Genomic DNA, 22317 nt, shown 5'->3' on the forward strand with positions numbered 1-22317 from the left:
GGGAGGCATAGTGTGATTTTCCCATACCTGTAAAGGTATAAAGGTCAGCAGCACTATAAAAATCCTACTCTATTCAGAGTAGGAAAATACCCTACATTAAAATCATGGCACACAGAAGGTACTAAGTGAATAGTGGCTCAGTGTCAGAACAGGTGCAAACCCAGAGGCAGTGAGAACAAAAGTAACACTGTTAAGTTTTAAGATTTCATGGTAATAAAATGTGAGAACTACAGGGAACCTTAGTATATATAGTCATTCTATAAATGAGAAGACTGAGGCTCAGAACTGTGTCAATAAAGCCCAATTCAGATCAACCTTAATTTTGCTCTGCAGCCTATGACACCAAACTTTAGAGGACTTTAAGGCTTGCTAGTTTGGTTATTGTTATCTACAGATGTGTTCTTCAGTTGTAATTGGAGGACAGAAAATTGGAACACACACACAAACATGAGAGTTTGTTTCTAGTTGAAGAAAACTGAAATGGACTTTTGAATATATTTATTTTTTATAAATGATGAAACTGAGGCCCAGAAAGGGGATGTGACTTTTTGGGAATCAGTTCTAGAATCAGTTCTAGAATCCCACTTCTGTAGCTCCAGATAGACACTCAATCTTCACATGAAGGGCTCCTCTTCAGGGCTCCTCTCTTTACTTGGTGTTTCCTATTTTTGATAACCCAGGGCCCTTATACTAACATGAACACAGTACCCATATCTACCCTTTCATGTACACTGTTTTATTCAGGCCCTAATCTCCAATTCTACCCGCTGACCCCTATCCTCTTTCTAGCCTAAGACACACACTCTACATACACCATACACCCTTTACCTTTTCTTAGTTCTAAATCCTTTCAACAGCTCCAACACAGTGATGACTAACAATGGTGTAATGATTCAGCCCCTCCCTGGATATCTATATTTCTAAACTTGCTTAAGAAAAAAGGTACTGTCTGAAAAGGCACACTTTGTTGGAATAGAAATAAGTATACGTCGAAAATTCAAGCATTAATTTTTGAAGGATAAAATTATTTTTTTATCACAAACTATAAAAAGGGCAGTGTATTAAAAAGCAGAGACATTACTTTGCCCACAAAGGTTCATCTAGTCAAGGCTATGGTTTTTCCAGTAGTCATGTATGAATGTGAGAGCTGGACTATAAAGAAAGCTGAACACTGAAGAATCGATGCTTTTGAACTGTGGTGTTGAAGACTCTTAAGAGTCCCTTGGATGGCAAAGAGATGAAACCAGTCAATCCTAAAGGAAATCAATCCTGAATATACATTAGAAGGATTAATGCTGAAGCTGAAGCTCCAATACTTTGGCCTGATGTGAAAAGCTGACTCATTAGAAAAGACTCTGATGCTGGGAAAGACTGAAGGCAGAAGAAGGGGATGACAGAGGACAAGATGGTTGGATGGCATCACTGACTCAATGGACATGAGTTTGAGCAAAGTCCTGGAGATGGAGAAGGACAGGGAAGCCTGGCATGCTGCAGTTCACTGGGGTAGCAAAAGAGTCGGACATGGCTGAGTGGCTGAACAACAACAAATAAAAAGGACAGCACAAGAGAATTTGGGGGGTGATGAAACTGTTTTGTATCTTGATTGTGATTACATGACTATGCATTTGCCAAAACCTGTAGAATTTTACATCAAAAGGAGTGAATCGTACCACGTAAAATTTTTTTTTAAAAGTTTAAAAAGAGGAATGGAAAAATGATTTCATATCCATCAACATTCTTTAATCTTTCTGCCCAGAGGCAACCACAGTGCAATGCTGGTCTTATGACATTCCAGTGGTGGAAATTTAGAGTCAGACTTGTTGAGATATTTTGGGGAATGATTTTTTTTTTTTTAAGAATTCTTAAACCAGGAAATCATCTATTCCACTGTATTATATTGCAGTTTTTTTGACTTACAGATCTCTTTTTCCACGTCTCCTACACAAAACTGTTACAACTCCGAATGAAATGTCCCTGTTCAGTTACCCTGGTGTCTCCAGAATCTACCTAGTATATCTGACACCTAGTGGTTACTCAGTGAATATTTGCTGAAAAAACAGAAGTCTTGTTTTAAGTACAAAGGAAATGTGAAAATAAATATGGTATAGTTCCTGCTCTCAAAGAACTTTAAAACCCAATGGTCATGTACCCTCAATATAGTTAGCAATACAAAGACATAAGTGGGAAATAAAAGAAGATAGAAGGCAGGGAAAGATTTTCATACAGACTGATAATGGAAACTCATTCTAATGTTCTATAATGAACCTTAGTGTATAGTGTGTAACAGGAGACACTTCAATGTATTTTCATGGAGCTGTGGTTGGTGAAAAACCTGGGTGACAGAAAGAGACCAGATGGAGATAGTCTATCTAAAAATGTTTTACCTAATTGCAGTTTTTTAAAGTGAAACTGAGAATGCAGCATCCTTTGACAAAATCGCATCACCATGGAATCTATTAAAAATCAGGTCCTGAAGGAAAACAATAATGTCAATAAAAACTAAGTCATTCTGGATATCTCACAGGCTTCCTCTAGAAGATAAACTTAAGTGTTACAGTAATGGCTTTATGATCATGACATTAAACACATGATATAAAGTTCAGCTATTAATATTTTATTCTTAAATGTCAAGGCCCTCTTTGCTCTGGGAATTAAGGATTCCAATTCAGTCTCCTGTCCAGGTCATCTAGGGTTTCGTAAACAATGTTCTGTTTCCCTCACTGTAACAGTTTACTTCAGGAGCTAAAATCTATTCATGAGCTAGAATCAGGTTACAAGAAGTGATTTGTCAATTATTATGTAAAAGGTTAAGCAATCCATCAGTGTTATAGTTTAACAACTTATTTACCTATTAAATAACTGCTGCATGCCTATCTGGATATGTGCCAGGCAGAAGAAAAGAGCATATTACCTACAGGTAACAATAACATCTGGCTGCCAAAGACAGTTTACTGGTTTATGACCCAGTCAAGTTGCAACCGAGAAGGCAATGGCACCCTACTCCAGTACTCTTGCCTGGAGAATCCCATGGACGGAGGAACCTGGGAGGCTGCAGTCCATGGGGTCTCAAAGAGTCGGACACGACTGAGTGCCTTCACTTTCACTTTTCACTTTCATGCATTGGAGAAGGAAATGGCAACCCACTCCAGTGTTCTTGCCTGGAGAATCCCAGGGACGGGGGAGCCTGGTGGGCTGCCATCTATGGGGTCACACAGAGTCGGACACGACTGAAGTGACAGCAGCAGCAGCAAGTTGCAACTTTGTACCAAAAAATGGAGTTAGAAGGTAGAATATCGTCACTGTATTCATGCTATGTGTGTTAGTCGCTCAGTCTTGTCCATCTCTTTGTGACTCCATGGACTGTAGCCCACTCGGCTCCTCTGTCCATGGAACTCTCTAGGCAAGGTAGTGGGCTGCCACTCCCTTATCCAGGGGTTCTTCCCGACTCAGGGATTGAACTCAGGTCTCCTGCATTGCAGGGGGATTCTTTACCATCTGAGCCACTGGGGAAGACCTCGTATTTATGCTTCTAAGTATCAAATCATCTTGATGACTGTTCTGCAAAGAAAATAACTACAGGTCAACAATTACTTCTTATAAACCCTTGGGACTAGGTGTGATTCAGAAATCCTTAGTTTACAATGGCAATAAGGTCCACATACCACGTTGTGTATGGAATGTCTCCAGGAGGGTCTTGGACAGCACACTGTGATCAAACCACATTTCTACAGTGAAGTGAATGTATGCTTACACTAAATAGCATGGGTAAAACCTATAATGGTCTCATATCAGTACAAGCCAAGCCAAGTTTTACTTACCAGGTACCCAATTTCTTCATATGTAAAACAAAGTTCTATTTAACTTTTCCAAGTTATGGATTGACTAACATGAGTATTGAATCAAAACTGAAATATTTGTATCATGTATTAATTTAGACATTGATCTAGTGCTCCCCACATGGATCAAAAGGGCTTGACTATCACTTCATTTTTATAAACATTTTCTTAAACAATTTTTTTTCTCTAAGCTGCTTTACTGCCTTCCAAACAAGCTGTATGAAAATATATCCACTGATATTAATGGGTATGGGTAGGAGAACGGGCATTTAAAAAAATCCTCTTAGTTGTAAATTATGAACACAAATCCCAGCAACCTTGAAATGTTTTTCTTGGAGGGGAGAAAAGATGAAATGATATCAAGTACATAGTGAAAACAAAGTCAAGTTTACTACAGCATAAACCATAGATTACCTATCAAGTTTTAAAAATGCTTTCAAATGAGTTTTTAAAAATGTGATTTAAAGAGTTATGGAACTTCTGTTTTGTCATCAAAAGGGCTTGGTGTCACATGGTTGTTCTACCTCTTCGGGAAATGTAGGTAAACAATATATTTGTAGTCTTGGCCAAAGGGGAGATACTGAGGTCTGCAACATTTACTGTTTCACCTAAAAGCAAGATATTAATAGCAGTTCTCATATATATTTCAAATGTCAAACAAACCTGGGTTTTATTTTCAATTTCCACTTGTTAATGGGTAACCTGGACAGATTTATCTCTTAATTATAAGATGAGGTGATTTCTACCCTAAGTACTATTGAATAAAAATGGTGTTAAGTTGTTCAGTTGTGTCTCTTTGCAACTCCACGGACTGTAGCCCACCAGGCTCTTCTGTGCATGGAATTCTCTAGGCAAGATTACTGGAGTGGGTTGCCATTCCCTTCTCCAGGGGTTCTTCCTGACCCAGGGATTGAACCCAGGTCTCCTGCATTGCAGGTGGATTCTTTACTGTCTGCGCCACCAGGGAAGGGAAAAATGGGAGCTAAACATATACTTTATGTATACTTTATTGCAGTACTAGCTCACTGTTGGGAAGGGGAAAAAAAATCCCTCGATTCACCTATTGAATATATAAGGAAAGGGGGTATTAATTTCCGTAGTTGGAGGTAGGTTAATATTGAAATGTTTGATCAGTGTCTAGAATTATACGAAGTAAGGTGTCATAAGTTTTTCAGAGCTCAGGTCTCTAAAAAGATCTTAATCAGCTCTTGAATACAACAGTGAAAAAGAGTAAGTTCCTATCTAAAAAGTTTAGCCAGGGTTCTTAATCACAGGTTAATAGAATTCAGGGTTCCATGAACTTGGATGGGGAAATATTACATTCCTATTTTCAATAACTTCTAATAAAACTTGAATGCAGGTAACAGATTACAGTAGTATTAAGAGTAAATATGACTGTCATAGCTGAAGTCTGATTATTTTCCTATTACAATTGTTACAACTTGCTTGAGCTTTAAAAAAAAAATATGTGGCTGTGCCAGGTCTTAGTTGCTGCATGCGGGACCTTAGGTGTGGCATGTGAGATCTAGCTTCAAGACCATGGGTTGAACCTGAGCCCCCTGCATTGGGAGCTTAAATTTTTAGCCACTGGATCAGCAGGAAAGTCCCTAGAGCTTGTTAGTGTATATATATTTATATATGTTGCTATGTCCAAAATTTAAAAAATTTGTGTTCACTTCAGTATTATTGTATCCCTTTATTATGCTATACCTTGTATATACTTTTTAAAAACTTTTTGGAAAAGTGATCCACAGATTTCATTAGATTGACTAAGGGGTTCAGTTCAGTCTCTCAGTCACATCAGACTCATTGAGACCCCATGGACTGCAGCACACCAGGCTGCCATGACCAAGGGGTACGTGACAGTAAGAAGTTGAGTCTGGTGGCTTAGATGGCAAAGAATCTGCCTGCAATGCAGGAGACCTGGGTTCTAGGAGTCCCTAGATCGTGAAGATCCTCTGGAGAAGGGAATGGAAACCCAGTCCAGTATTCTTGCCTGGAGAATTTCATGGGCAGAGGAGTCTAGCAGAGTCTATGGGATCCCAAAGATTTGGAACCAACAGTGACTAACACTTTCACTTCAATGGTCTCAAAGTTTGTTATTTTTGTACCTCCACAGTCTTTTTTACTTAGTAACTAATCAATATATACATACAGAACAAAATAAATGGATTTAAATTGTCTGAAATAATACCCCCATTCCCCAATACTGATATTCTAGATGTCTAGAATACCCTACTATAAGGTTTCTTCTTTAAGAATTTCCCAGTTTGTTGTGATTCACACAGTCAAAAGCTTTAGCATAGTCAATGAAGCAGATGTTTCTCTGGAACTCTTCTTGCTTTTCCTATGATCCAACGGATGTTGGCAATTTGATCTCTGGTTCCTCTGCCTTTAAATCCAGCTTGAACATCTGGAAGTTCACGTACTACTGAAGCCTGGCTTGGAGAATTTTGAGCATTACTTTACTAGCGTGTGAGATGAGTGCAATTGTGCAGTAGTTTGAACATTCTTTGGCATTGCCTTTCTTTGGGATTGGAATGAAAACTCACCTTTTCCAGTCCTGGGGCCACTGCTGAGTTTTCCAAATCTGCTGGCATACTGAGTGCAGCACTTTCACAGCATCATCTTTTAGGATTTGAAATAGCTCAACTGGAATTCCATCACTTCTAGCTTTGTTCGTAGTGATGCTTTCTAAGGTCTACTTGACTCCACATTCCAGGAAGTCTGGCTCTAAGTGAGTGATCACACCATCGTGGTTACCTGGGTTGCGATCTTTTTGTACAGTTCTTCTGTGTATTCTTGCCTTTTTTTTTTTTTCCTTCTTAATATCTTCTGCTTCTGTTAGGTCCATACCATTTCTGTCCTTTATTGTGCCCATCTTTGCATGAAATGTTCACTTGGTATCTCTAATTTCCTTTAAAGTATCTCGTCTTTTTCATTCTATTGTTTTCCTCTATTTCTTTGCACTGATCACTGAGGAAGGCTTTCTTAACTCTCCATGCTATTCTTTGTAACTTTGCATTCAAATGGGTATATCTTTCCTTTTCTCCTTTGCCTTTAGCCTCTCTTCTTTTCACAGGTATTTGTAAGGCCTTGTCAGACAACCATTTTGCCTTTTTCTTGGGGATGATTGTCGCCTCCTATACAATGTCACGAAACTCCGTCTATAGTTCTTCAGGCACAGATCTCCTCCTCAGAAATCTATATGCAGGTTAAGAAGCAAGTTAGAACTCGACATGGAATAATGGACTTGACCCAAATTGGGAAAGCAGTAGGTCAAGGCTGTATTTTTCACCCTTGTTATTTAACTTCTATGCAGAGTACCTCATGTGAAATGCCAGGATGGATGAGGTGCAAGCTGGAATCAAGACTGCTGGGAGAAATTTCAATAACCTCAGATATGCAGATGACACCACCCTTAAGGCAGAAAGCAAAGAGGAAGTCAAGAACCTCTCGATGAAAGTGAGAGAGTGAAAAAGTTGGCTTAGAACTCAACATTCAAATAATGAAGATCATGGCATCTGGTCTCATCACTTCAAGGCAGATAGGGAAACAATGGAAACAGTGAGACTTTATTTTCTTGGGCTCCACATCACTGCAGATGGTGACTGCGGCTATCAAATTAAAAGATGCTTGCTCCTTGCAAGAAAAAGTATGACCAACCTAGACAACATATTAAAAAGCAGAGACATTACTTTGTCAACAAAGGTCTGTCTAGTCAAAGCTATGGTTTTTCCAGTAGTCACGTACGGATGTGAGAGTTGGAGTATAATGAAAGCTGAGCGCTGAAGAATTGATGCTTTTAAACTGTGGTGTTGAAGAAGACTCTTGAGAGTCCCTTGGACTGCAAGGAGGCCAAACCAGTCAATCCTCAAGGAAATCAGTCCTGAATATTCATTGGAAGGACTGATAGTAAGCTGAAACTCTAATACTTTGGCCACCTGATGCAAAGAACTGACTCATTTGAACAGATCCTGATGCTGGGAAAGACTGAAGGCAGGAAGAGAAGGGGACAACAGAGGATGACGTAGTTGGATGGCATCACCGACTCAAGGGACATGAGTTTGAGCAAACTCTGGAGTTGGTGATTGACAGGGAAGCCTGGTGTGCTGCAGCCTGTGGGCCTGCAGAGTCAGACATGACTGAGCTACTGAACTACTTCTTTTTATTCAAAATCTTTTAATCAAATGCTTTAGATACAAGCATGGATCATATAATTCATGCATTTCCCTAAAATAAACTATTATACACCCGATTTAAGCAATACGTGCTGTGGTTGAATTATATTCTTTATTGAATACAACTACAAAGAAAAGATTTTGAAAGTTTTTGCTCTGTGTCTTGGAACTGCAGCAAGAAGTATTGAGCACAATGGAAAGAAGAGTTAGAACACAAAAACGAGGAAGGGGAGAATGTATTGAGGCCTGATTTTAGCAAGCTGTTTTACCTTTGTGCTTTCAAGTAGAACTAGGTGAAGAGGTGAGTTCATTAAAAATACAGATTCCTAGGGACTTCCCTGGTGGTCTAGTGGTTAAGACTCCGTGCTTCCACTGCAGGGGAGTGGGTTTGATCCCCGGTCAGGGGACAAAAAGGGCTCCCCTGGTGGCTCAGTGGTAAAGAATCCACCTGCAATGCAGGAGACACAGGTTCAATCGGTGGGTGGGGAAGATCCCGAGGAGGATATGGCAACTCACTCCAGCACTCTTACCTGCAGAATTCCATGGACAGCGGACCTGGTGGGCTTACAGGCCATGGGGTCGCAGTGAGACATGACTGAAGTTCCTGAGCACCCACAGCGGACTAATAACCCACGTCATGCGGTGTGGCCAAAAAAAAGTAAATAAAGATCCCCAGATCTTGCTGTAAGCAGAGTATCTATGTAGGGACACTAGAATCTGCACTTTTTGACATGTATCCTAGGAGAGTCTGTTGCTGAAGCCTCTAGACTACACTGCAGCATACATACAACAGAAAACAATTTGGTTTTCCACGTTAGCCTATTTTTAAAGATAAGGCAATAGATTTAACAGTTAATTTGCCTAAGCTGAGATACCTTACTCAGTAGTCTATTAGTTTGGGAATCCAGAAGCCACTCCTGACGTGAAGGCAATTCTTTCAAGCGATGCGTTTGGAACTTGTTGCTGCTGCTGCTGCTAAGTCGCTTCAGTCGTGTCCGACTCTGTGCAACCCCATAGACAGCAGCCCACCAGGCTCCCTGTTCCCTGGGATTCTCCGGGCAAGAGTACTGGAGTGGATTGCCATTGCCTTCTCCGTTGGAACTTCTTACAGACCTAATATTCTTAAAAGTGGACCATAAAGCTTGAACTCACTTCAGGTATTTGCAGACCAAACCCTGAAAATTTAAATTTATTTTAGACAATACTTTTCTTACTTGATCTTTAAACTGTCAGTGGCAGAGTCCCTAAGTTAATTGTAAATTATGGTATAAATATCACATTTATGTTATACATATTTACATAAAGCTTCAGTTACTAAACTAGGTGTTTGGTAAAGTTAAAACTGATGGGACATTAACTTATAACATCTAAAGCAGAGAATCATACTCATGCTTAAAAACGGTTTAATTTTTGAAGGACAGTACTTTCAGTGAATCCTTAAATAGTGAGATTTGCAAAAAACCACGTTTTTGTGTTACAGCTGATAGTGATCTCCATATACATTCAATTCTCATAGCAGCCAAATGAGAGAAGTACTATACCCACTGTACAGATGAATCTGAGGCATAGGTTAAACAACTTGCTCAGTCAACCCAATGGGAAGAAGTGTGACTTCAAACCAGGCTGACTGGCTCTGAGACTATGCTCCAAGCCACCACACTACACTGCCTTTTGAGTGCTTATAATGTAAAATAGTATAAACAAATAGTGTGACAGACCTCAACCAGCAGAAAAATATTTTAACAGCATATCCTGCCAGTGTTATCAGAGGAACTGCTTTCTAGTTATCTGAACTGTTAAATGCACTTTAAGTAAACTTTGCAGACTGAGCAAGTATTAAAAAGTAATAATTCATCACCTTAAATAATTAATTCAGCAGTAAAGACAGGTGCAAGTAACTTTGCTGAACCTGAGTATAACTCTGGGCCCACAACCAACAATTATTCTGTTTCTGTTAACACTGTTTTATCTTTCCCTCTCTCCAGATGGTTGAAGAGGTGGGTGAGAGTCTTAAATTTGCTAAAAATAGGTTATTAGCTCCAACAGTCAAGTTTTAGCCTAAAACGGGGCATCTTGCTGGGTGCAAAGAGGCTGGTAACTCACGGCAGACAGCAATTCACGGGTAGCCACAGGCTTGTCTTTTCATGGCAACAGCTCAGGTCATTTCTTCTGGTGCATCTCATGAAAAGCAGTGAGATAACATTTGGACATACTGCGTTCCTGTGCCAAAGTCTAGAAGTAACCAACCTCCTTATTTTCTGATTATGCAAAATCTCATCTGGCTTAGTTGTTTTCCTCTTTCGGTGACATCTTTCCATTTATTCTGCCAGTTAAACTCCCAGAGGCAAACAGTAGCTCATTTACATTACTGGGTAACTGAATGAGAGTTCAGGTTATTGAAAATTTAGTTCCTATCAGTTAGAATTGGGTTTACCACCTCTTGTGTAGGGACTGGTTGCCCTCAAGTATTAGTTGCTTTTCCCTCCGTATATGTTTTTCTGGATTTTCACAATCATACCCTCCTCGCTTAATGACACTAAAGAATGTAACTGTCTCAGATTTCTCCTCCTCTAGGTAATGTATAATGAAAAATCATAGCTGGGCAAGAAACAGACACGTCCTGTTCAAGTCTAACCTCCTGGTTCAAGTGAGCACCATTTTTTTCTAAAAGAGGTTGTGAGGATCCCAGGCAGTAGGGATAGGAAGAATTAATGATACAGGTATAAAGGGCAGGCTTCCCAGGTGGCTCAATGGTAAAAAACCCACCTGCAATGCCAGAGACACAGATTTAATCCCTGGGTTGGGGAAATCCCCTGGAAAAGGAAATGGCAACCCACTCCAGTATTGCCTGGAAAATCTCATGGACAGAGAAGCCTAGTGGGCTACAGTCCATGGAGTAGCAAAGAGTTAGACACGACAGAGCATGCATGTGAATATAAAGGGCAGATATCACCTATAAGAACATGTCATTTTTCAAAAGAAGCTGAGGCTCACGGTCATTGCTATGCTTTTTTTGGAACTGTCATATAAATCGCTATCCTGGAGTATATGAGTGCGAGCTCAGTCACTTCAGTTGTGTCTAACTCTACAACCCTATGGACTGTAGCCCACTAGGCTCCTCTGTCTGTGAGGATTCTCCAGGCAAGAATACTGGAGTGGGTTGCCATGCCCTTCTCCAGTCCTGGAGTCCAAGTTTGGTTAAATGAAACAACTGAAAACTGGGAATGAAAAATAATTAAATCAAATGAAAAGCATCAAGTCACACATAGGAAAAAATAAAAAATCAAAAATCAAAAAAGTACTTCAGAGCTCTTCCCCCTTTCCTCCTGGCCTGATTTCAGTGCAAGGTAGAATTTTAAGTCTTGATTCCTTTGGGAAATGATCAGACTGCTATGAAGTACAGAAAGTGATTTTGACCTCTAAGTAGACGATTTAAATACAAACCCTCTTTTAATCCCACATTCCCTCTGTAAACAACTATTTCTTACCTCTTTTGGAGCCAAACTTCTTAAAGAAGCTGTCTACATATGGTACCTACTTCTTTCCCCCTTCCCTTCACTTAACCTTCAAACTCCTGAAATCTGGCTTCCTCTCAGTACTCCGTAAATCTTAGAATTTCCATACAAGAACCCAAAACAGCAACAAATTCAAAACAGGTTCCAAGAATGAGGAAGATGAGTGAGCAGAGTTTATCTGGAAAACAAGAAAATCCAGGACACATCTTTGGCAAATACATTGCCAGATGAGATGCGACAAAAACTGTTCATCTCAGAACTATCAAGAAACAAACAAACAATTTTAGAAAGACACAAACATGAATACTGAAAACAGAACAGCCATGGGACTGAAATTCAAAAGGCATAATGCCTAACATTAAAGATACAAACAGTAAGCAAGACAAGAGCTGAAATGGAATTCTTCCATTGAGACTGTCAAATGTAAAATAAATAAATGTAAAGTTCATCACCAAAAACAGCACTTAATTTTCAATACATTATCAATTTTTGCATCCCATTACTAGAAAAGTATTCCATTGAAATAGCACAGGACTGATAGGGGTCTTTTACATCACACTTATGTAAGATGCTGCTTAGTTGCAGTTAAGCAATTACAATAAAGTGCTCTATTATATTAGTTACTTGCAATATACTTTAAACATTACCACTTAGGCAACTGCTTTATTTCAGCATGTTTAACATTTAAATTAACGTTTTCTGTAATTTTTATGTCTTAATATAAAAGACTATGAAACATTCACTAGGAAATGCCTCTACATATGCTAACATTGAGTCAATAGCATAAATGCTCTCCAGTTCAATGTGGACAACTGCCAAGAAACTATGAAAGATTCTGCTTAATACTATATTAATGACTAAAAGTCTGATGGGACAGAATAAGGAAGGAGGAAAGCTGAGTTTTATTTTGGCTCAAAGGTGGAAAAAAAAGATCATTTAGATTATGTCAAGGGTTATGGTTACTGAACTTTACCTTATGGAGGTGGAGTAACTCAAACAAATCCCCAGGCTATTCCATTTATAAGCACCTATGTGCCAAATTCATCAAGTCATGGCTTAGGAGTAAATAGATGATTTTGATGAACATTTTCTAAAATGTTTTAAGACAGAACTCACTGAGGATTAACCTTTACAGCAAGTTCAAAAACAGTACTATAAAAAGTCCATAATTGAATTACGAATTATACGGACCTACTTACATAATTGCTTAAAACTGTACATCTCTGCAGTTTCCTTAAGTGGCTATATTCATGAACATATTTATATTGGATTAAGTTCAGCTTTATATACTTATTCTTGCAAAGAAATGTTCTAGTGCCACTTTAATTATCCAAACCTACTAAAAACTGAGAAATAAAAATCATGAAAGGCTCATTTTTCTGGTTAATTAAACACAGGAGCTACAATTATACCAATCTGTTACAAAAACAACAGTGGGTCAACTAAACAAGACTAGAAAACATATGCTTTAGTTTTCTGAATGCTGTTAAAGTAAAATGTGTAAATATGAAATATTTGTTTCCAGAATAAGTTAAAAATCTGAGTTTCCTGAGAAACTCCAAATGCTGAACCCTGTATAACATGCTCATCTGTGTCCACTTTAAAAATAAATGGTGTAGAAAACATTTAACTCAATATAAGGCTATCCAATATGATAATTTTGGTAAAATGCTTTTCATTTTCCCCCTTAAGTTTTCATGTCTTAATTCTGTGACCAACTTAAAATAACTCTTACTGTAACTGTTGGGGTTTACATCACCTTTGGATTGCTGGCATTTCATTTCTGAGAACGGTTAAGAAAATTGATTTTATTTTGGAAGCGATAAAGAAAGGCAGACAATATAACTGATACTTGCTCTCTCAAATTTCATAGCTTGAAATATAAAAGCATTATTTTAGATCTCTGCAGGCATGAAACAAGTCTAACATTTTTTATAATTTGGGACATCACCTTTTAGAGAATTAACTACACTGATTCTCAATGAAGACAGGGCCTAATTTTCATAACCAATTGAGGGCTTTTCAAACTATACAAGTACACAAGCAAAATTTCACTCAAAGAAATATTCAAGTCAGGATATTATGGTATTCTTAAGGTAAAATTAATGCCCCTCCTCTACATAAATTAATCCTTAGGTCATTTACACGTCTTGAAAATTCATTTATGAATATATTAATAAACCTAAAATCTTGGCCAAAACTTTATTACTCATGTCACACACCACAAAAAGCTACAAATCTGGGATGTAGAAGGCTGCTCTACCCTACCGCTGTAAACTCACCTACAGTGTTTTAAAGATATACAACAGCTGGTGACAACCCTGAACAAAAATTATTCAGCTGGGTGAATGGGTAGGAAATAGCTTCACATATCTAGAGTTCCACAGGTGATCCAGACACTTGACCCTATTGAGAAAACCCTTGGCCTAACAACTCAATACTCTTTAATGAGCTATGTATAATACAAATCAATGTCCCAATTCTGTTTTGAGATAAAAAGAAAGGAGGTTTACCTACGTAAGGCATTCCTAACTGCACTTCGCAGTTTTCTTCACTTCGGCCACACCCCACAGTGTGTGGGGTCTTAGTTCCCTGCCGCTGCTGCTCAGTTGTGTCTGACTCTTTAAGACCCCATGGATTACAGCCCCCCAGGCTCCGCTGTCCGTGGGATTTTCCAGGCAACAATACTGGAATGGGCTGCCATTTCCTTCTCCAGGGATCTTGCAGACACAGGGATCAAACCCACATCTCCTGTATTGGCAGGTGGACTCCACCACTGAGCTGCCTGGTCAACCTGCACCTGCTGCCTGGCAGGTGGAGTCTTAACTACAGGATCACCAGGACATCCCCTACACAGTTTTCCTTCTGGAACACTGAGGTTATTCTTCCAGAAGCTGGCATCATCGACTCCTGTAATACTAATTTTTTAAACAAAATATCCACATAGAGTACGTAATTTTTTTCCTAAAAGTTAAGGGTCAGGGAGTTGTTTTTTGAGACAGTAACTAGATTTCATTTCTTTATGGCTTGATGCCCATTAGATAAAAGTCTGAAAAAAATTTCTAACTACCCAAACACATGGCAAATTACAGAAATCACTATATTATACAGGTCTCATTTCTCTCATACAATGTTTTTGAGAAATCTGCTGGGTTCCCCCGCCCCCAACAAATTTTTTTTTTATAGTAACTCAAATTGAGGAGGTTATTGCTTATATAAAGGAGTCTCTTACAAAATGAACAAGATAAGTTCATATGAGACACAACAACACCCATGAATCACCAACCCCTAAAAATAATTTGTATGAGTTTGAAAGAAAGCCTAAATGTAAATCTGTTCAGTCTATTTTGTCTCTCTTAAGGTTAAAACATGTCTATAGTTATACGAAGAAACACAGATCACAAAGAAAACAGTACACATTTTGTTCCTTTTCCTATACTTACCAACATTACTTGTAAAGAAGGTATTTCTGAGTAACAAATAATTCCATAAGCTCCATGCATAACTGAGACCAACACATACTACCTCTGTTTAAAAATGAAAGCCATTCATCTGACTTGTTCCTAGAAACATGACAATATGTAAGATCATTCTTTATAAAACTATTTCTGTAATTATCATCTGCATACATCTGAGAAATGTTTTGACCATGTTTTTGTCATTTATAATCACTCTGCCTAGTCTTTCCTTGATACAGTAATCCACTTATCAGCTATAATTTTAACTCCTAACAAGTGAAGTGCATACCCCTACTGACCCAAAGTGATGTTATGTTTTCAGGATAATATGCAAAAGGAAAGGAGAAAAACAGCACTAATATATCAGCCTTTTAAGACCTTCCGACACCCTCAGGAAGAAAGAAAATTTCTCATCTTTTCATAGTGAAGACAGATTCTGAAAAAGAACAAACACACAGCATTGTTTTAATAACACAACTGGAGAAAAAATACAGTTCACTCGAGATACTGGGCAAAACAACTTGAAAGACCAATGACTTCCGTTTCAGCTACTTAGTTTGAAAGCAAATTAGTTGCTAACGTAGTGGTATACATGGAGTTCTACAAATTAAACACTAATTGTATTTTTAAAGTAAGTTGGTGGTCCATGGTCCTGAAGATCCCGTCTGGGCAGTAATTTTAGTATGCACTCTATGTTTATTCAAGAACCCTCTTACTCAGTAACCAATCTCCAGCCGTCAACAGGTCGATCATCAGTATTCCCTTTTAACGTCTCCCTGCCTTCGCTGGCAAGTATGAAGATGTCATTTTAAACAGGGACTTTGTGTTTTCTTTACTGCGGGGCCAAAGCGCCGTTCCCTTTCAGTTTAGCTACCTTTCAACATCGATGTCTTTCGAACCTTTTGCAAACCATTTCTGCATGAAAGACCAATGAGGGTCCGACACCTTGGGAAAGGAGTAAGGAAGGTTGGAGAATGAGAAAACAATTAACAAAAAAAAATCTGGGAGGGACAGCCCAGTTCCGTAGGTAGAAGGTTCTGCGACTAAAGGTTAGAGGGTCGCCACCCGGGATCTCCGCAGCGCACCCCACTCCCCGAGGAAAAACACAACCGCCCCTTACTATCCTGTCAGCGGATCAATTTGATGCTCTGAACCCAAAAGTAAACTGACTCCCTCAATCCCTTTGTCACAACATGGGGCAAGAGGCGCAGGCGACCTCCACAACTCCTGCAGGACCGTTAAGGCCGAGGCCCACTCGGCCTCTCATGCCACCACCAGCCGGACACGTCCTACTCGGCCCCAGACGCCGCCTCCATCCCCCGATGCCCAGGTTAGGAACCCAGGCTCACCAACCGACTTATCCTCCTCCTCACTGTCCCCTCTGCACCACCACTCGGCTCCCGAGTTCCCTAAAACCTCAGCGGGCTCCGCGGAATCTTTCCAGCACCCCTAACATGGCGGCCTTGTCCACTTCGCTCTCTTCGCCCGCTGCGGGCGCGTCCGACCATGGCGCATTTTGGGCATTGTAGTTCCGGGGGATAGCCCGGCTGTTCCGCCGGGCCTTGAGGAAACTACAATTCCCAGAACGCACCGCTCCTGAGCATGGCTATTGGGGCCTTTTGGACAGTGGGATGATGTCATTGCAAAAACCCCACTGCATTCATTGTGCTACGATCTATCCACCCCCCTGCTGCTGCTAGGCTTGCGATTGCCGCTCGCTCCAGCTGAGCTAAGCGTAGCAGCAGCACCAGGGCAAGGACTGACTTCAGCCCTTGGACTTAGGACATCGCAACACCCTCCATTGCTTGCGTGACTCATTCGCACATCCTTTCTGTTTATGCCTGGGGTGGGGAGAAAAATCCCAAACCAGGTGAGTTGAAGTGATTTATTCAAATGATTCTACCAAGTTATTCCTCCCGCTTAGTTCTCAAGGCTTTCTTTTGGGAAGATGGGGGCGGGAGGATTGGGAAGGTTGCTCGCAAGCGCTGCTAAGCGAAAAGCTCTCTGCAATTTGGGTCACTGCAAAGAACAACTCCATCAGCCTTCCCCCGCCAGAGGACGGATGCTTGCCAGTTCCCTAGTCGCAACTCCCCTCAACCTTTTTGAAGACTGGGAGAGGGAGCTGGGTTGGGGAGGATGTTGGGAAGTGCTCTTGGAAAATAATCAGAGGAAGGCAGTGGTGGGAGACTGCAGTCCTGTCACATACGGCCCGAGTGCTGAGATTTGAGTGGGAAGGGGTGATGCGTGGGGAGAAATGGAGACAGTGATTTCATGTGGTCGCACTACTTTGGAACATTTCGTGTCACTTGGGCGAGCACACACTATTCATTTTTAAGATGAGCGTGCTTCTGAGTAGGTTAAGTTTTGTGGGTCTTTATTTTGTGTGTGTGTGTGTGTGTGTCTACGTCGTTTGTCTCGCCTTTTCTGCCAATTTGAGGTGACAGTGTCCTTTAATGGTGCACTCCGTGCCAGTCAGAAACATTTCACGTGTCTGGGCAAGGTTCTCTGAGGCTGCTGGAAGCAACATTTTCGTTGAGTGTTTTTCCTCTTCCAACTGCAAGGTTTCAGGATTGTTTGGATGTGGAGCCGACAGATTTGTACTCGTGCGAATGTTTTAAATTACATTCCAATAGGCTTCTTGCCACTGACAGTGGTACCGTAATGAGCTGTCCTTTCCTGAGGCAGTCACCAGTCACAAATAACGGTTTGGAGAATGGATCATTAGGGTTCATTTTTAACGCATTAGGGAAAGGAAAAGTTAGAAGCGCTGTTAACCTTCATTTGCCATTACTGAAAGGTACGGCATGGAAGAGTGATCATGGACTTGGAAACCGAAAAGCACGTAGAGCTTTTTTGGATTTTTGGTTTTGTTTTTTTACGCAAACTGACACGTTTAACAGGACAGAGAGCATTTTGACTCATGTGCTATTGGCTCTGTTCTTGTAAGAGTTACTAGGGTGATTAGTAAAATAAATATGTCATTTTGGAATAAACAGCTGGCTGACTCCAGAACAGATGGGGCCAATCTTAGCTGAGAGATCTACAACCTTGGAAATGAATGGACCTGGGGTCAACCACACCCCCTCTTGGAATGTCAAAAGGAGAAATGCCAGTGTTTTATGCTTAACTCCAAAATGCCAAACCTTTTCGGAGCCAAGTCAGCCACTGGGGGAAAGTCATTACTGGTTATCTTCTGCTGCTGAACCAATTTTTTGTTCGTTTTTAATTCAGACCCTTAGGTCTCCAAAGTTGCAGCTGGGCGATGCTTCGTTACATGCCGCTTGTTACTGAATGCAAAGGGCAGTCCATTGTATGGGCTTTGTAGTAGAGTGATTTATTGGAATGCAATGAGCAGCTTTGGGATTTGGGGAAAGATGGTCTGCCTGGCTTTGCCTCTTTCTGTGTCCCTCTGTTGCTTATTGTCTGCTTTCCTGAGCACCCCTTCCACGCTGTCTTCCTTTCCACACCCCTCTGTGTCTCTTCAAGTTCTTCCAGTTTCTCTCCCTGTCTCTCAATTTGCAATTCTCATTTTTCCCTCTGTGTTTCAAAATCTCCCTATCACCAGTATATCACATCTCTCTCTCTAAGAGTCCTTCCCGGCTCTGGATACCCTTCCATCCCTTCTCTGCCTCATCCAGAACATCCAGGGTAGGGTAGTTGAGACTTCAAATATTTATTCTACTGAGTCCTCATTGAAGAGGCTTTGCCTTTTCTTCTTCTTGCAGTTGGTGCTTGGTAGGATGAATGGCAATGAACCTAACCCCTTGGCCTGGTTTGTGGCTTCTGTCATGGATATAATTTGACCCCCGCAGCCCGAAGACAGTGAATTGTTACAGTTGAGCTCATGATACTTTTCCTTTCATCGGTACCTGTTTTAAGAGCTGCCGGTGCATTAGCAAGTTTTTTTTTTTTAATATAATTTTATTTCTTTCTTTATTTTTGGCTGTGCTGGGTCTTCGTTGCTGCGAAGGCTTTTACCTAGTTGTGGCGAGCGAGGGCTACTCTTGGTGGCGGTGCCCGGGCCTCTCGTTGCAGCGGCTTCGCATGTTGCAGAGCGCGGGCTTCAGTAGGTGTGGCTCTCGGCCTCTAGAGCACAGGCGCAGTATGCGGGACACGGGCTTCGTTGTTCCACGGCACGTGGTATCTTCCCGGACTGGGGATTGAACCCGTGTCTCCTGCATTGGCAGGAGGATTATTTACCCCTGAGCTACCAGTGAAGCCCCTGGCAAGGTTTTTAAATGCTCTACAAAAAATGTTCTCCTAATTCTCAAAGAATCAGTAGACTTTGAGTGGCTTCTAGTTTATTCCTCCCTTGCCCCTGCCTGCTGCAGTTACGTCTTTTCTACTCCCTTCCTGTTGATTGCTGAGGAGCCGGTCCAGGTGACCACACTGCCCATTTGGGTTTTTTTTTTTGAAGATGCTTGGAGCAATAACAGCTTTTCTTCCTGTCATTTCTTCTCTTCTTTGGATGAAAGAAGTTTGTTGTTTTATACCCACTGTCCCATTAAGGAGGTGGTAGTGATTATGTTTGTTTGTGTAGTAAGATGCTCCTCTAGGCAGGAAAAGTCTAACTGCTGCCCATCCAGAAGCAGCTAGTGTGACAGGCAGATTCAGAAGCTCTCACCACCTGAGACCTCTCACTCACCATCTTTTCATTCCTAATTTTCTTCTTCTGAGTTGCTCCCTCTTCTACCCAGGCTTTTTAGTGTTTTAGGGAGGAGAAATGAGCTGAATGGGATGTTAGTTTTGGCCCTATTTCGGTTATCTCTGTGACCTTGAATAACTCTGCATTTCTTTCTCCCTTTGTTTAAATCCTTTGCAAAGGGATAAGGATCCTTGCCCCTTGGCCTGGTGATATGGCCCCAGCCTGTCCTTCTGACAACAGATATTGAGAGCAGCTAGATCTTCCCTGTAACTCAGTCGGTAAAGAATCTGCCTTCAATGCAGGAGGTCTGGGTTTGATTCTTGGGTCGGGAAGATCCCCTGTAGAAGGAAATGGCAACCCACTCCAGTATTCTTGCCTGGGGAATCCCATAGGCAGAGGAGCCTGGCAGGCTATAGTCTACGGGGGTCGCAAGAGTTGGACATGACTTAGTGACTAAACCACCACCACCACCACTGTGGTCTAAGGACTGGGGGGAGGTGTGTGTGTGTGTGTGTGTGTGTGCGTGCACATGTGCGTGCTCAGTCGCCCAGCCCTGTCTGCCTCTTTGCAGCCCCACTGACTGCAGCCCGCCAGGCTCCGTAAAAAGAGATGCTTCCACCACTATCAGATAATTTATGTTCTGATAGGGGAGATAATCATTGGAGAAGCAATTACAACTGTGATGAATTCTCCTGCTGAAGTGGGATGTACAACAAGGTAGGAGAGGAGTGGTTAACTTGGTGTGCTTCCCTTGCCTGGAGGAATCAGGGAGGGCTTCCCGTAGGAAGTGACATTTCAAGAGACTTGGAGAGTGAGAGGAAGTAATTTAGGATGGCAATAGGAGGTGCTGAGATGAGGACAAGGGGTTTCTAACACGGGAACTACATGTTCAAAGTACAAAGGAAATAGATGACTATACGAATTTAAAAGTTAGTTAGTTATGGGGGTTAGACAGTTTATGGGCATGAAGCAAGGAGAGAGAGACCAGAATGAGGAAGAATGAAGCTGGATAGGTGGACAGAGCCTAGACAGTGGGCAGTTTTCTGAGTCACTGGTGAATTTGGTCTTTATCCTAAGTGAAGGATTTTAATTAGCTAGATGAATTCCATATGCAGGTAGGATGATATTAAAAACATCACCTTGGCTGTTAAGTTGGGGAAGAGACTGGAGAGAATTAGCTAAAGTGAACACAAGATGAGGTGGAAAGTCATTTTTGTAGTCTACCTGTGGGATGGTGGTGGCCTTGGATCTAGGGTGGTGGCTGGGGGCTTGGAGAGAAGGGAAGTGATTGGGAGACACTAAATTTGAAGACTATAGTTGATACGGTTGTTGCTAGATTGGGTGTGGAGATAGAAAAAAGATGGAGTTAAGATGACTTTGGTTTTCCTTAAGCTACTGGATATATCACTTATAAGAGAAAGAGGACATTGGATGGGGACCAGATTTTTATTTGTTTTTTCAAGGGGGAGGGACTTTTGGACATACTGAGTTTGAGGTTCCATGAAGACGTCTAAGATCTCCAGCTCACTTTATCTGTGTGTAGGATATCATGGTGGAACAGAAGAGACCTCTGGTGAGGCTTTTTACAACGAGTGACTTCTTATTTATGATTTTAGACACATCATATTCTTTTTGCGAGCTTTATTTTCCTCCTATGTAAAATATATTTATTCCACTAATTTATACTGATCCCTGGCAGCTGTATGTGCACTGTGTTAGGAATACAGCATTGAATAAGACAGTGTTTGCTTTGGAAAAATTCATGTAGGTGAGGGAGAGGAATATAAACAAATAACCACACACAAGGAGGTTTGATGGCAGTGCTAGGAGAGGACAGTCCCAAGGGAAGTTTTCATACTTCTTTGGGAGCTGAGTCGTGGGGAGAAGGGGGTGACCTGTGGTAGGTTACCTGTGACCTGAGACTTGGAGGCAAGAAACAACTCTCCAGAGTGAGTTCCTATGCATCTAATAGACTGCCTTGCACAAACTGGGGACTCACTGAATGTTTGTCGATTGAGTATATTAACCTAAGTCATAAGGACGCACTCAAAGGCAGGAAATAGCAACACATCGGAAGAGGGCAATTAGTAATGCAAATATAAAATGTAAAACGCTTTTAACAAATGTGTTGACATGAGGAGACCTGAGACTGAGGAGACCTTTGAGATGTTTTGTGGATGATTTTCAGGGAAAATTCAGAATGATTTCAGACCTGGTTTCTTTGGGGGCTGAATTTCCTTTATTCCAGTTAGTTTCTCTGAAATAATGTTGATTTTATAGAATGCCATAAATAATGGGTTTCAGACTTTTATAGGTAAGTGAAAATACAAAAAAATTGAGATAAAATTGGGTGAGATTTTGCCAACAGTTATTCTTCTATAGTTAAAGATGTTTTAAAAAATATGTCCTCCTTTAGTTTATCTCATGAAATAAAGCGTATTTAATACCAAAGCTTGTGGAAAGACCATCATTTTAAAATTAGAAATATATTTAGAAATTATATTTTATATAGAAATCTAATTAAAATTAGAAATATATTGTGAAAAATTCTCTACATTGTCTTTATTTTTCTTTTCAATTTGTTGCAGAATAGCAAAAAAACAAGCCAAATACCAGAATGTTATAATAATTTATGGAGCCATTGCCCTATTTTCTTGGCTATGGTGGAAAGGTGGCCCATCT

The 22317-nt window shown here is 40.7% G+C and overlaps 1 protein-coding gene and 1 long non-coding RNA gene across 4 annotated transcripts in view; one reads left to right on the forward strand and one right to left on the reverse strand.

The window, feature by feature from the left end:
• Positions 1-483: 483 nt before the first annotated feature.
• Positions 484-16455, reverse strand: LOC132344246 (uncharacterized). 2 transcript variants are annotated; one of them, XR_009493432.1, is made up of 2 exons: positions 8287-16455; positions 484-7040 (listed from the first exon to the last, which is right to left on the reverse strand). It is a non-coding gene; the product is annotated as an uncharacterized lncRNA (long non-coding RNA). The 2 variants fall into 2 exon arrangements; XR_009493431.1 differs by having other exon boundaries at positions 484-7502.
• Positions 16456-16635: 180 nt separating this feature from the next.
• Positions 16636-22317, forward strand: part of RAB30 (RAB30, member RAS oncogene family) — a 103133-nt gene continuing 97451 nt past the window's right edge. Inside the window, exon 1 of one of the 2 annotated variants that reach the window (XM_024987269.2) lies at positions 16636-16860. The gene's annotated coding sequence lies outside the window, so the exon portion shown is untranslated. The remainder of the gene's footprint in view (positions 16861-22317) is intronic. The other variant, NM_001076229.2, reaches the window with a different exon arrangement.

This window comes from Bos taurus, chromosome 29 (genome assembly GCF_002263795.3).
Source record: "Bos taurus isolate L1 Dominette 01449 registration number 42190680 breed Hereford chromosome 29, ARS-UCD2.0, whole genome shotgun sequence".
NCBI lineage: Eukaryota > Metazoa > Chordata > Mammalia > Artiodactyla > Bovidae > Bos > Bos taurus.